Source organism: Marmota marmota, unplaced genomic scaffold (genome assembly GCF_001458135.2).
Source record: "Marmota marmota marmota unplaced genomic scaffold, marMar, whole genome shotgun sequence".
Taxonomy (NCBI): Eukaryota; Metazoa; Chordata; class Mammalia; order Rodentia; family Sciuridae; genus Marmota; species Marmota marmota.
Window position 1 is genome coordinate 763,206 of NW_026000137.1, and position 15,763 is coordinate 778,968.

The window sequence follows — 15,763 nt, forward strand, 5'->3', positions numbered from 1 at the left end:
GGGCCCCTGGACTGGAGTGGGGGTCCATAGACTGGTGAAAGGAGCAGCGCCCACACAAGGGCAGGTGGAGCAGCAGGGCTGGGCCAGGGTCCAGCTGACAGAGGAGCATCTAGCATGTGTGGAGGTGGCCCAGAGGTGGCCAAGTAGGGCTGCGTCCCAAGACTAGCCAGAGTTAAGTCGAGCCAAGTCCAAGACCACGACCCACAGCCACAGCCACAGCCTGGGAGCCCAGCAGCCTCGGCTCTGCAGTAGGAGCCCAAGAAACACAGGGGAGGACAGAGGAGGGCCAGCAGGCTCGGGATCCGGGGTCTCACCGAGCACTGAAAGCTTGGAATGTCACAGAGCCCTGGAGGCTGGGGACATCACAGTGCACTGACTCTGGGGACATCATAGAGCACTGACCCTGGGGACATCACAATGCACTAACCCTGGGGACATCACAGAGCACTGACCATGGGGACATCACAGAGCACTGACTCTGGGGNTCACAGATCACTGACCCTGGGGACATTACAGAGCACTGACCCTGGTGACATCACAGAGCACTGATCTTTGGGATGTTCACAGAGCACTGACCCTGGGGACAGCATAGAGTTCTGACCCTAGGGACATCACGAAAAACAAAGGCAGCCAGCCCAGCCAGGCGACACTTTGGGGACAAGGTGAGACTTTCCTGCCAGCAATGTAATAAAGCACAGGAGCCTGGCCCCGTGGGAAGAGGGAGGCGGGCTGTGGAGGACAAGGCACACTCCAGTCCAGCCTCAGCCAGCAGCCAGACCAGCTGGGCAGGGAGCTGTCTGTTCTAGATGCTTCTGTCTCTGCCTGGAGCGGGATTGAAGGTCTGGACCCAGAGGAGCCTGGGGGTGGGGCTGGCTCCACTCCGTGGCGGAGAGCAGGGAGGTTGGGGGCTGCCAGGCTGTGACGTAGGGGCTGGCTCGGCAGAGCTGAGAGCTCCCATGTGCAGTAAGAACAGAAATGCTACTCAGTCAGCTGAAAGGGCCTCTGCACGGCCACTCGAGGGGCTATTCTAAATCGCAAAGACCAGGCAAAGCACCGGCAATGGCGGTGGAGAAGTCGTATGTGCAAGGGCTTCAGCGCCAGTGTAGCCCAGGTACAGTGGGGTGAAGGACCCTGCGGTCGAGGGGGATTGTGTTTCCCCCCTTGTTTCTCTCCCAATTTGGTATTGATGAGTATTACTCTGTGAGAATATTTGCTTCACTTCAAAATCCTCCTTAAAATCATTAGAGAAGAGTAAGTTCCACTTGGAATCAGCACAAACTCCTTTATGTTCTGTTTCTTTCCCGTTGATATTGCTAAATCAGAGTCTGTGCCTTTCTGCCGAAGAAGACTGAGGAATGTGTCCTAGGGAACCGTTAGGACCTCCTTATTCTGGCCGCCAGTGCTATGGCCAGTGGACCATCTGCAGGCCATGGCGGTATAGGTGGGGCTCCTGGTGCCTTGACCAAGGAGAATCATGGTGGAGGTTTAACAAGCCAAGTGCCCAAGAAGGTGCCAAAGGATCCCTCACCATCCTTCCTCCTGCCCATCTGATGGAAGTACACATTTCCTAGTTTTCAAAGTCTACCACGACCCCTGCAGTCATCACTCATGCCAAAGAACTCCAAACCAAAGAGACTGGTTTCATTGTGAATATGTTCCCAAGAAATGGCGCCTTCCCGCAAGAAAAGTGGGTCTCTGCAGAAAGGGTGGGGTCGTCCCACTGAGCTCACTGCTGCTCTCCATCTGCCAAATGGCCCCGGTAGCTTTTCTACCAGAACTTGCCACTCATGGCACAGATGCTCATCTCTCCAAGCCTGAGAATAGAGAGTGAGTTGTTATATGATTTGGCAAAGAGTCTGCATCACAGGTGCAGAGCCTCAGACCCTGAGAAGATGGACAGGTCTGGCTACACAGCAAACCCCTGTGTAAAACGGTCTGCTCTGCTGCTCTGAGGTGAGGACGGTTGCTCGCTGGCCAGGACATGGTTGCTGATCAATAGCCACCTATAGGAGCACCGTGGAGAGGGGTTGTTCCAGTGGGAGCAGTGGGCTCGTTTAAAAGCAATTGGGTTCCCAACTGAAAGAATGTTCTCCCGGGAGCCACGCTGGGGTTGGCCAGGGTGCCTGGAGAATGCGAGCCTTGGGAATTGTCTCTTGCCACCTGGTGAGGGACTTGGACTGAGGGAGGCAGGTTCTGCATGTGCCTGGGGACAGAAGACTGCCCACACAGAGGAGGCTACTGTCACTGGGGGCAAGGAGAAAAAGACCAGGCAGAGGAGGACCTCGACTATTTGAAAGTCCTGTGTTTAATTTTTTGCAACTTAAAATGTTATGTACTTATTTTTCCTCTAGATGATAGATTTCTGGATTTTTTTCAAATAGTGAGTATGGATTAAGTGCATACTCTTAAATTTACCTTAAAATATTCCATTTATTCAATTATTGAGGTTGCAACTTGGAAATAAAAAATATTCTCAATTAAGCCATAAAATCTATGGATGATTCAAAATGGATCTAAAAAGACCTAGTTAAGGTCTTCCAACAAGACAGAGGTGTCTGTGTCCAGCAAGGTCAGTAGTGATCTGGGCTGGTCTAGGTGGGACACAAGAGGGTCAGCTGCCGGCAGCATCGAGAGGCACCCCTCAGCCCTCTGCCTGGTGGCATGGCTGGGACAGAACGGAAGAGGACACAGCCCTAGGAACCCGCCCCCCCCCCCAGCCGTCACGCCAGCTCCAAGCCCATCAGATGACTTTGCCACGATTATTTGGCTTCTTGGGTATTTCTTAAAGAGAAGCACTAGTCCTCAAATGTGAGTGGGAGTCACGAGGCAAACCCTTTCATTTTAAATGAATGAACTGGCCTGGCCTCTGGCACCTCAGCCTACAGGACTGTGTTCACGAGCGCCCCAACACAGGTGTGCACAGCTCCAACCATGTCACCGCTGCCCACCCACTGGGGGAGGACCTGCCTCAGACACACTGGTGTCCCCTGGAGGGCTGTGCCCCCGCGCACACCTTTACACTGCAAGAGTCATTACTGGTGTGGGCATTCAGGTGTGGCAGGAGGCCGCAAAAGCCGCGTGGCTCTCATTCAGGGAAAATTGACGCTGGCCACCATCTAGTGCGGGTGAGGTCTGGCTGTTTTTCCTCAGAATGATATTTTCAAGGCTCACCCAAGGCTGTGACTATTGTATGCAGCTTTGGCGTTTGGTTGTTAGGCTGTGGCTTATTGTATTAATGCCCCTTTTGTGCATCCCTCACCTGATGACGCACGTCTGCTCGCTTCCCACTGGGGCTGTCGTGAATACAGCCCCTCTACAGTCACGCTCTGTAATCCTGTGCTCTTTTCTTCCCACATGGACACCCTAGTGAAGGAGTGGGGAATGTGGTCAGCCTGTCTGAATCCACAAGGCTCTGCCGAGCTCTTCCCAGAGCGGTCCCACCACAGAACATGCGGGGGCCACCACGGCCCCACGGCCTTGCCTGTGATTCATGGCAACGTTTCGTCCTGGCCACCCCAGAGTAAGTGGGGCACCAGGCGGCTCCACTGTGGATCCCGGGGCTCGGGATGCTGTGTGCCTGTTGAGCATCCGTCCCTTGTCCCTAGAAGCCTGTGTTCAGATCTTTGCCTCCCAGAAGCCGGGTCTTCCTGCACTCAGGTTTCCAAGCTCTGCTGCGTGCTTTGGCTGTAGCTCTTCGTGGGATCGATGCACTGAGGTCCTTCTCCTGGCCGGCTCCTTCTAATTTTCTGGAAGAAGTTTTTTGAAGAGTAGAAAATTTCAGTTTTGATAGAGTCCAATTTACCTAATATTTCTGTTTATGGCTTGTGCTTTGTGTATCTCAGTAAATCTTTGCCTCCCTTAAATTACCAAGGTTATAATTTTGTTACTCTTGCTTTCAAGTCCTGCTCCATTGGGAAGCAATTTCTGGTGTACAAAGAGGGTTCTTGCTGTTGGTCCTTATGGATGTCCAGCTGTCCTTTTACCCTTCAGAGAGAAGAGCCTTGTATTCTATCTGCTTCGACCAGCACCTTCACCAAAACTCAGTTGGTTATACATGTGTGAGTCTGGCTTTGGGTTTTTATTTATTAATCTTAATGTCTATTTGGGGATAATCCCACATTGTTTTAATTGTTTGTTTAATAGTGTCTCAAAATCTGAAAATATGTATTTTCTGGATTTTTTCCCTTTTGCGCAATTGTTTCAACTATTTTAAATCCTCTACTTTTCCACAAAAAAATTTAGAATTTGCTTGCAAGTTTCTACCAAAAAATAAGCATGTTGAACATTGAATGGGATTGCACTGAACATAGTTAGGCACAAATTATATCAAGGCTTCAAATCTATGACTCTCTTAATTTTGGTCATCTTTAATTTGTCTCAGCAATCTTTTGTTTTCAGTGTGCAAATCCTGCATAGCCTTTGTTAAATTTAATCCCTAAACATTGAGTATATTTTGTTCTAAGAGGAATCATGTTTTTGTTGTTGTTGTTGTTGTTTTTTGTGTGTATGTGTGTGTGGTACCGGGGATGAACTCAGGGGCACTCGACCACTGAGCCAAGTCCCCAGCCCTGTTTTGTATTTTATCTAGAGACAGGGTCTCACTGAGTTTCTTAGTGCCTCACTGTTGCTGTGGCTGCCTTTGAACTCTCAATCCTCCTGCCTCAGCCTCCCAAGCCACTGGGATTACAGGCATGGGCCCCTGCGCCTGGTGGGAATTGTGTTTTTAATTCAATTTCCAGCTGTTCATTGCTAGTGCCCAGCACCAGCAGTGGACTTGTGCAGATCAGCTGGCACCTGTGGCCTTGCTGAGCTCACTCATCAGTGCTCTGTGGGTTCCTGAGGCTCTTGGGGACCCTGGGCTGTGGCCTAGGATGGAGGCGAGCTTACATCTTCCATCCTAGTCTGGACTGTGTTCTCTCCTCTTGCTGAGTAGGCTGTGAATTCTAGCATATTTGGGGGAAATGTTGAGTATCAACAGCATTTACCTTACTTTTAGGGGAAATAAATTTAGTCTTTCACCATTAATTCTGATGGTATCTATAGGTTTTTCAGAGATTCTTTTTAGAATCCATATTGCTCAGATTAAATGCTCTTATATTCCTGGTTTTGCTGAAAGTTTTTATCATGAATGGATGAAGTTTTTCACATTTTTTGCGTCTATTAAAATAATCACAAAGTTTTCCTTTTGTTTTGATAACACAGGAATTACAGTTACTGTTTTCCCATTTTAAAGCTACATACATTGAGTCTGGTCATCAGATGCTTCCTCCTTTGGACATAGAAGGATGTGACCTGCTATTGTTTTACCAAGGAATTTTGTTTCTATATTCATAAGAAATATTAGCCCATCGTTTTCTTTTTCTTTTCTCTTTTTGTAAAGTTTCTGCCTGCTGAGGGAGTTTTGTTCTTTTCAAATCAGTGTAATGGTCACAGATGATTTTTGGAAGTTTGTCCAGGTGATATTGCCTATTTCTAAAGTGTTTGCCACCTGAGCGTCAGGGCAGCTGTGGAGCACAGGCCTGAGGCAGATCTAGGCGCGAGCATCCAGGTAGAGGGGTCCCCGGGGGCACCTCCTCAACCTGCCCTCCTGACACAGCGGCTCAATAGAGAGTGAAGTGGTGAGACCAGGGACAAGGACAGAGCTGGAACTGGGCCACACCTGTAGGTCCCACCATGGACCTTGGCACTGGGAGCCTGAGCAGCTCAAGGTGGCATTGAAGGCTTTTGCTCTGTTAGAATAGACTGCCAGAGGACACGGCGAGAGCAAGGAGCCCCGCTGGGCACGCTGTCCTGGTCTGGGTGAAGGTCCCGGCTCGCCAGGCAGTGTGGGGTGGGAAGGTGCACAGTAGGGCTGCATTTTAGAGACAAAGTCGAGACTTGCAGACAGATAAGACGTGGTGTGTGTGCAAGAGAAGAGGAGAGCTGGGAGTGTCCAGGAGACCGGGAGGAACTCCATCTGTGGCATGTTGGCGCTGGGGCTTGAGTGTGTCCCCGGAGGTACGAGTGTCAGGAACACATCGCTCAAATCCATGTGCAGTTGGAGGTCGGAACTTTGGGAGGGTCAGGGTCTGATGACGTCAACAGAATGGGGCCCACGCCGGCATTAGTGGCTTCATAAAACGAGGGAGAGACTGAGCCAGCTGGCCCTACCTTCCACGTGAAGGCTCCACACGTGGAGCCCAGCAGGAAGGTTCCCCCAGAGTCAGGACCCTGACCTTGAACTTCCCTGTCTCCTGAACCATGAGAAGTAAATTGATTCTTTACAAATTGCCCAGTCTATGGTATTCTGTTTCAGTGACAGAAAACAAACCAAGATTTGGGTTTGAGATTGTTGGCCATCTCAGTGTGGAGCTGGAGAGGCCTGGGAGCTGGGAGGCCTGTGCTGAGCCTGGGCCCAGGGGTGTGAACCCAGGCAGATTCCGAGGAGGGAAGGGAGACTGCGAGCTAGCAGAGCGCAGCAGGACCTGGCTGCACAGGGACAGGAGCCAGAGGAGAGTTCACCCTCTGCCCAACTGCCTGAGTGGGGACATGGGCCTCCTGACTGGACTGGGACCTCATCTGGTGGGCAGTTCAGCCATGGACTGGACTACCCCCCGCCTGGCTGGAACTGGGACTTCTCCATCTCCATAATTTCGTGGGCAATTCCCTGTGATAAATCTGTGTCTGCACTCACTGGTCAGTTTCCCTGAGGGACCTGACACAGGCCCCGGCACCTGCACACAGCCTGCCTAGGCTCAAGTCAGAGAGCAGAGGGCCACGGTGGCCTGGCCAGAGGCTGGAAGGACATCAAAACATTGGTCCTGGCTATTTCTGGGCAGGCTTTCTGAGGGCCAGCCCTGGAGCGTCACTAGACTGCAGCTAAGCAGAGCCTGAGTTTCAGAGATAGACAGGCATGCTCAGGCCAGGAGCCAAGTGACAGTGCTCACGGACAGACCCCGCACCTGTGCTCTGCCATGCCAACCTCAGAGGCCACTGCACAGAAAGCTCCTGTCCAGTACGCTGGCCATGTGCCCTCTGACCTGCACTGGACGTTCCCAGAGAATGTCCGGTGACAGAAGCTGGCTGAGAGTCCATTGGGTCACTGCCAGCAGCCATCCCTTGTCTTGCTTCTTTCTACCTTCATGGGTCGACACCAACAATAGCATTTTAGAAAATCTTGAAGTCGCCGTGTCTGCATCAGGGATGGGAGTCCCAGCTCCTGGGCTCAGACGCTCGAGAGCGCGCTCTGTGGGTCTGTTCTGCAGCCTTGGACAGGTTCTACTTCAGGCTCCCATTCTTGCAAGGGGATGAAACTCAATTTCAGCCACCATGCCCCACCCCACTGACACTCCCCACTGACCCTCCCCGCTGGCCATCCCCGCTGGCCCTCCCCACTGGCCATCACCGCTAACCCTCCCCGCCGACCCTCCCTGCTGACCCTCTCCGCTGGCCCACAGGAGTGCTGGAGTCTCAGGTTGGGGAGACCAGATTCACAGGATCTGGGGTAGGGCTCTGGCCCTCTGACGGTATCTCCAATGGCGTCAGCTTCCCTCTCATCTGACCTTGGCTCTGAGAGCAGGAAGGTGACTGACTGTGCTGCCTCCGTCCAAGCCCCCAAGAGCACAACTCCAACCCTTCTGGCGCCTGGGACTCCCTGACTTGTCCTAGGTCCTCAGCAGCCTAGATTTACAGTGACCCCCTACTGTCCCCACAAAACCCCGACCCTGTCCCAGGGATCTCTCTGGGTGACCAAGCACAGGGAGGCAGCCAGCTGGTTGCGGGAGCCACCAGACACCTGCTCTCCCCTGTCTCTTCCCTCCCCAGCTGAGGAAACCGAGCTCTACCTCTTTGTGGCCTCTCTCTGCCCTCCTCACTCTGGGCCCCTTAAGGACTACGCTTTCACGACTCAGTGGCCACAAAAGACTACCCCACGCACCTTCTAAAAAATATCTTTTCTTGGCATTGTACCCTGAAGCAGCAAATGGTATGTGATCAGCTCGTCCCTGGAGGGGCTGGGGCAGTAGAGAGGGAGTGAGGTGTGCTGCCACACAGCAGTGACAGGGACATGAGGAAGCAGCAGGCTAGCTCAGGACAGGGGACCTCAGCACCAGAAAGGGCTTCCGAGGCCAGGAGACAGGACAACACACAGGCACCCCTCCTGTGCCTGGGTTCCTTCCCGAGGGCCTGAGCTCGGCCCCAGAGTCCTTTGCTGCCAGAGGAAGTAAGTTGGCTCCCTGAGCTGCGTCCACCAGGCCACTCAGGGCCGAATCCTAGCGGGCAGCCTCCTGGAGCTCCACTGCGGGCTCCTTTTTCCAACACTGGCTCTGCTCCATTTCATGGAGACCAGGAGGAGTGGACTGGCAGAGGGGCAGAGGGAGCCAGATGACCCAGAAGCTTCCTCGACGTCAGCTCTGTATCCAGCAGAAGAGCCACTGCTAGGGCCCATCCCCAGGCGTCGCCCCCTGGTCATGTCGTTCCCAGAGCTGGGTTGATGCACCTGGGTTGAGAAAAGTCTCAGAGCATCATGTGGTTCCAAGTGGCTTTGCTTCCCCTGAGACCACTTTCCCACCCCACCTGCCACCCAGCCCTGTGCCCCCGCTGGGGCTGAAGCCCTGTTGGCTGCCCACGCTAGGCCACTGAGGCCACTAGCTGGTGGTCTGGGTGGACTGGTCTCTGGCCTTCTGGGGGCTGCTTCCTCTGTGACGGAGCCACCTGTGCAGGCACACGTACCCTCCTGCCTCAGGAGCACCACACACTATAAACAGACACGCACACCCTTGCACCCCGACAATCCACAGGGGGCCTTTACTGAAAGTCCTGAGCATTCAGTGCTACAAATGAATGCCGCCTCTTTCCTGAAAGCTTCCATGCCCCTTAACATGTTTGCCTCCAACGCTGAGGTACAGAGAGACCTTTAGCCGGGATCCCAGGAGCCTGTGTTTCTGTGGGTTGTCAGGCTGAGAAGACAAGGTTCTCGGTGGCAACGATTTCCTTTGCAGAGAGGAAACAAGAATCTCAGGCTCCACGCTTGCTCGCCCACGTGATTAGAGGAGGGGAAAGTGTTCCCCAGGGATGGCAGATGCAGAAACCATGTCCCCCAGGGAAATCGAGCCGGGACTTCAGTAGCAGGTGGACATCAGTGCTAATTAGCCGGCCATTTGATCTCACAGCAGCAGTGATGGAGGTTCCCAAAGGGGAATTAACTGTGCTTAAGTCTGAGAGTGCTGAGAACCAACATGCTCTGAAAGGTAAGACTCCACCTGATTAGCACGAACCGTCAGCCAACTAAATACGCGATAAGATGCACATCATGGCCAGGCGAGCCAATCAAGCCAAAGGCCACAGTGCAAGGGGACAAGGAGGAGCAGGCCAACTGCTCCACACACCTGGACAGACCAACAAGGGGCAGCATTCTCCAGGTCCACGTCCTGGGGAGGCTGGTGTCCCAGGCAGGACAGCCAGGCAGAGGTGCTAGAGGAGGTGGCTGCGTGGATGCATCTCGGTCCCGGGCATCCTGATCACCCGCAGCCTCCCAGTAAGCAGAGTAATGAGTACCTGGTGAACAGGTCAGCTCCCTAGTTGGTCAGTCAGGTACTACTAGGACATGTGACCACCGAGTGAGTCCCTGTTTGGGTTCAATAGATTGAGTGCTGCTCTCCATGCTAAAAAAGTGCAAACAAATACAAAGTTATGCAAAGATCTCACGGGCACCCGTAATTTGCTACTGAAAATAAATGATCAAAACGTATGAATCACTGGGGACTCACTTCCCTTCTCTGAAAAAATCCAGCAAATTCGTAGGGTAGAAAATCCCTCCATCTGGCAGCCGGGAGGGCTGCACGTTAAGCACCGTTTCACGCAAGAATGAAAAGCAGACTGTCAATTCCAAGTAAGGAAAGCCACTGGTGGATTTCAGTTCACAAATTACAGCTTCATTGTCACTATCAGCGAAAAGCTTGTTAATGTGCCCTTTATCCTTTGAAGAATGTGAGGGACAGAGAGGACTTGGCAGAAAGTAGAAAATCAAACAAGGAGGTCCAAATAGTTCGCATTCCGCAATGCTCCTGTCTCCCAAGCGGACAAAGCACTGGGAATTGTTTCTGAACAATCGCGGAGAAGCACAGGCAAGGCAGGCAGCTCGAGTGCCACGGGCACCGTCACAGCACGCGGGAGGCATGACCCTGCCGTTCCTCAGCACCCGGGACTTGGCGCAAATCCTGAAGAGGAAAGAAAAGGTCAAGCCCCGTTTCCTAACGTATTAGCTATCGGTGGTTTTGACCCCAGGACGGTGTTTTCCTCATCTGGGGGACCCACACGGCACTCTGCCCTGAAGGGGACGCGGCATCCGACAGTCCTGCATAGTGACAAGCACATAGCAACCCTTAGCAATTCCAGTCTCTCTCTGCCACCCCTCCTGCAGCGTCTGCCCCCCAGCTCTGCGGAGTTGACGATGCTGGCACACAGGTGCTACGCAGAATCCCCTCTGGTCAGCCACTGTCACCTCGGACCAAAGAAACCTTGTTCACTTGGCTTGTCCAAACACTACCACAGTGACATCCGGCCTGCCTGGGGGCAACGGAGCTCTGAGCATCCCTGCATGGCCAGGCACCAGAGGACGGGAGCAGAGAGGACATGTATCCAGTGCCCCACACTCTGACCATGTAGGAGTTTCCGTGTGCCACTCATGTATCACCCATGAGCGTGGTGTTAGTCCAAAATTAGGGAAGACAGAGGAGGCAGCTGGCTCACGCAGGAGCCGGGACAGGCGCCCGGGATTCCAGGTCTCACTGCGCAGACGCCCGTCTTGCTCTCCGTACTGAGCAGAAAGGCCAACTGCACCAGCTGCCTTCCGCACACAGGGGCACCAGCGTGGAGGCTGGTGGTCGTGCCACACAGGTGCTTAAACTGAACAGGTGCAGGTGTTGTGTGTGTGTGCCTGCCGCAGGGCATGCTGGACGTGCTCCCTAGAGGCCCAATTCTCATCCTGGGCAGTTCTCCAGGGCCTGTGCCACTGGAAGGCAGAAAGGTGAGCGTTTGGCACATCGCCAGGAAGTGACTGTCCTGTCCTTGAGAACATTGAGGGGCAAGGCAGCTGGCCCACAGAGGCGGCAGGAAGACCTGCCTGCAGAGGGCTTCTGTTAAAAGGGTGGTGGGCACCCACACGTGGCTTGGGGGTGCCTCCTACTAGGAGGGCACGGTCGCTCCAGCCTCTGCTCCATCTGCCTCAAGAACCCCCACTCCATGCAGCAGCACCCCAGGACGGGGAGAAACGGGCCTGGGCCTTGTCAACTGCTCCTGACTAGCAGTGGGATATGGGGCAAAGCTCCGCCCTTCTCTGGAATCTAGTTCTCTTTTTCGTAGCCTGGGCTAAAAAATCTCTTTGATCTTCCCCAAGTCTGAGTGATAGGAGTCAAGGGCAAACATTTTAATCTACTCAGTCAAAATATCCATTGATTCGAATCAGGCATTAGCAAACTACAAGGTTGCCAGATAAAATATAAGCTATCCAGTATAAATGTACCCAGTGCAATATTTGGGACATCCTAAAAAATGTGTCTGTTGTTGATCTGAAATTCACACTCAGCTGGGAGCCTCGAGTTCTCCTTTGCTGAATCTGGCAGCCTCACCTGGGCCAGATCCAGCCCGCCGCCTGCTTCTTCGAATAAAGTTTTATTGGCACACAGCCATATACATTCATTTACATGTCATCTGAGACTGTTTTCACACCAGGACAGCAGCGTTGAGTGGCTGCCACAGAGACCGTCTGGCCTGCACAGTCTAAAATATTTACTATCTAGCCCTTTGCATGCACACACACACACACACACACACACACACACACACACACGTTTCCTGGTCATGGATTTAGATGATGTATGTCGTGTATAGAAGCTATCTGAAGGTTGGCCTCATAGTCAGCAGCACCAAATGATGGATTTGCAGGTGTTCTGTTGTGTTTTGGGGGGATGGAATGTGTCCGTCTTTCCCACCATGGACAGATGGCAAGTCTATTCTGCGCAGACGCCTGTCCTGCATGCCCTTCGTATTGAAGGGGACTCAGCATCTGACGGTCCCATCCTGAAGGCCCTAATGTGCAGGCTGTAGGTGCTCAATATGTGTCTTTACAGGTTTATTGATTGATAAACACTCAGCTCCCCAGTGGCCTGGTGTGTGCGTGAAGGTGGACAAACCAGCTGCAGGCAGAACTCCTAGCTGGAGCGTCCCCCACAGGTGACCTGAGAGGAGGCCAGCCCAGGCACCTGCCTTGATCTTCCCTTCACTCCGCCCTAAGGAGGTTAGGATGGTACCCTGTCTATCAGGAACACAGCACAAGACACTGCGTTCAAGACAGCTCTTTCTTGTTATCGGAACAAAGCCCTCGGGGAAGATTTAGCACCTGGGTTCCCAGCAAGGACTTCCCAACTGGCAGCTCCATTCAATTAAGCAAATGTTTTCCAGAGGCAAGAGCTGAAGCTTTGAGTTTCCCCGATGCAGGGAAGTATCTTCTGGGTTTCTGAAGTCTAATGCAGAAGGCAGGAAACCCAGAACCCTACGCACTCCTCTGCCCGACTTGAGCCCTCTATTGAGAGCATTCCCTGGGGCTTGGAAAGGGGTGCTCACTCTGCATGGAAACCCCAAGATGGACCAGACCCCTCCATTTCAAAGGGAGAATGGGAAGCCCCTCAAACCTCAAGCTGACAGGGCGAGGGCAGAGGGGAGAGGTAAGAACTTGAGGAGACTAACAAGGGACAAGGGAAATTGCAGGCAGCCTGGAACCCAGACCCAAGTGGTGGCCCTTTCTGGTGGGTCGGCAGGTTCCTCCAGGGCCACACTTGAGCAGGAAGAGCCTCAGGAATAGCACGTGGTTCCCAAATGCTCAGCTGTGTCTGAATTTTGGATCTTCCTACAAGTATCCAGTCAAGAGGAGTCTAATGTCGCCACCACTCAGGTCCCTGGGGAGTCCCTGTCATCACCGCCAAGATGGGAGAAGAAGGGTGGGATTCTCAGAGCACCTCCAGAAGCCACAGGGCTCAGTGACATTCATCCCACCCCCGTCCTCTCTTTCTCCCCTTTGCAGATGTGTGTCAGTCCCCACTCAGCGATGATCCAGTTGAAGGAAATCCAAATTCACCCAGAAGGAAATCCAAATCCAAGGGCAGTGACCCCCGCCCTGCAAAACAGCTCCTTCCTGTGTGGAAGAGCAGCAGACCCTCGAAATGCCTCTGGAAAGAGGTGCTTTCTGTGCTCTCCGACAACAAGCTGCTGCTGCTGCACTGACACACACTGTCCCTCGCAATTTCTCACTCAAGTGAGGAAGTTTGCTCGACCAACAGTGGCCTCAGCAGGAGCCTTTGAGCTGCGATGTTATATTTATTTTCTTCGGGTGGCCACTGGATCGGCCACTGTTCTTTGTTCGATGTACTTAAAGGCCCTTTGATGGCCCCAGTAAGACACTATTCATTCTCGCACTTTCCTTTTTTCTAGCCAGAGTAACAAGAAAACTGGAATGGGGGTCAGAATGGGGCTAGCCCTGGACCTCCACCGCCCAGCTGTCTGACCTTGGCGTTACCCTCCTCTGGCCTCCATCGGCGTCTGGGGAGCGTGAACCACACGCAGGGTGGAGAGGCCTGGCTGAGCGGGGCTGTGGTTGATGGGCCGCGTCTCCATGGCGCTGTCAGAGGAGAGTCCTTGGCCATCCCAGTGCTGGGGCCAGGTCCCCTTGCGCTGTTGCTGTGTGCTTGTGAAGTAGTTTGCTTCCAGGGGCTGGAGAAACGGAGCTGCGGCCATGCCCTCAGACCTACTCATCCATGCCACTGAGGGTCAGCTCCCACCAGCCACCCGGCAGAAGAGGCCAGCACACTTGAGAGACAGGCAGGAGGAGGAGGGTGGGTTGGCCATTTCACAACTGCCATAGAGCACTCAGGATGAGCAGGACCCTCAGCCGGGCTGCAGCAGCAGTCCGCGTCCTCCGGGTGTGTACGGTGACCATGTTCATGGAGCACCAGCTGCCGTGGCTTCTCATGTGCCTCAAGGTGCGGCTCTCCAGGCCAGCCGTGGACCGTGGTACTCCGTGTGCTCACATCCCTTTTGGACACCTGGAGCTCAGGTTGGAAATCCTAGTCAGACTTGGGCATTCCCACCAAATAACTCCTACCCTGCAGGGGCTTCTCTGAAATGGACAGGAGTAGTCTCATGATGGGCTGGTCTTGATTCAGTGATATACTATAAAGTTTGATTTGCTGTGTGTTACCTTCTCATCTCCACCGTTTATTCCTGACAAAATGCTGTGATATGAGGATCTTTTCCAGGTACACCAGCAGACAGTGGACTTGGGACTTCAATATGAGTACTTTAGTCAAAGTCCTAATACTCTTTGGTGGGACACTCCCTGTATTTATATGATACAAATTCCCAAGGGGGTAAACAAGCTTGTTTCTTATTGCAAAAAATTGAAGCAGCCAACCAAGTCCTGATTTCACTGACCTTCCAGACAAAGAAAAAATCCCATCAGTTTATGCACCTTGTGCCTCAGGGGCGGAGACTTACAGGTATGGAAGCTGCCCGAGGGGCGTCCTGGGGGTGGCCCCGGACAGACGTGTGGCAACACATTTTTTTGCTGGTTGTAAAGGGTGCGAGACTACGACTGGGAGCAGAAGCAGCTGCTCTGTCCTGGAAATGGAAATCATTTCCTCGAAGCTCCTGGAAATTCTTCAGGACCATGAGGGCGCCTCCCCTTCAGCAGCCACCGCCGCTTGGCTCACGGGAAAGGCCTAGGCAACATGGGCTGCAGGGTCTCGGCAGGCACGGGAAGGATGCCCCATGTCCGGGCTGCACAAAATCCAGGAGGCCCAGCCAAATGCGCATTTCAGATGAAGCGGACGCATTTCTAGTATTTCTAGTATTTCCCCCAAATTGCCTGGGAAATGCTTATATTTAAAACATATCTATCATTTACCTGAAACTCAAATGCAACACAACACATCCTATATTTTTATTTTCTAGATCTGGCCACCCTTCCCTGACCTGTGAAGCATGTGAACATTTAGTCTAGAACCCAGAACCTTCCTTCCCTGCATTTGAAGCAGGAGGGGAAGCCACAAGCCGTGGTGAGTTCCCCCAAATGGAGAACAGTAGACAAATTTGATTCAAAACTTCTGTTTAGCATTTACACATATGTCTCTGTTTGGAAGTACTAAGAAAACCCAAAAGTGTAAATATCTTTATTTAAATTACTCATTTCTTAGACATTGAGAAAAAGCAGTTATCTAAAAGTAGAAACGAAATGGTTTTTTGGAAATAGAAAATACTATCCACTTTACAGACTGAAAAGTCAGTGTGGATTTTAAATCATGCCATCAGCCACCCTGTCTGTCTCCCAAGCAGGCCCACGGCTGAGCCCTGGGCATCACTGGACACTGCCTGCCTCTGGCCGGCCGTGCTGTCGGTCACTCTGACCCCAGGCTACTCCATCCCACTCCAGGTTCAGCGCTGCCCCGGTGCCAGCCAATCCATGCCCTGAATCCTGGTGACAGACCCCACAACCCCTGCTGGCCTCTCTCTAATCCATCCGTACCCATCAGCACCCTGACCTCCTGTGTGTCTCCTACCACTCCCCACAGACGCCCCTGGGATCTGAGGGTCTGAAACTCTTGCTGTTCCCACCGTCCATTCTTCATGCCTCTGTGCCCCCTCCCCATACCACTCCCTCTGCTCTGCCGCCTTTACCCGAATAAATCCAAATAGTCCCTCAAGGTTCTAGTGGGCTGTGGCCACGCGGGTCCTG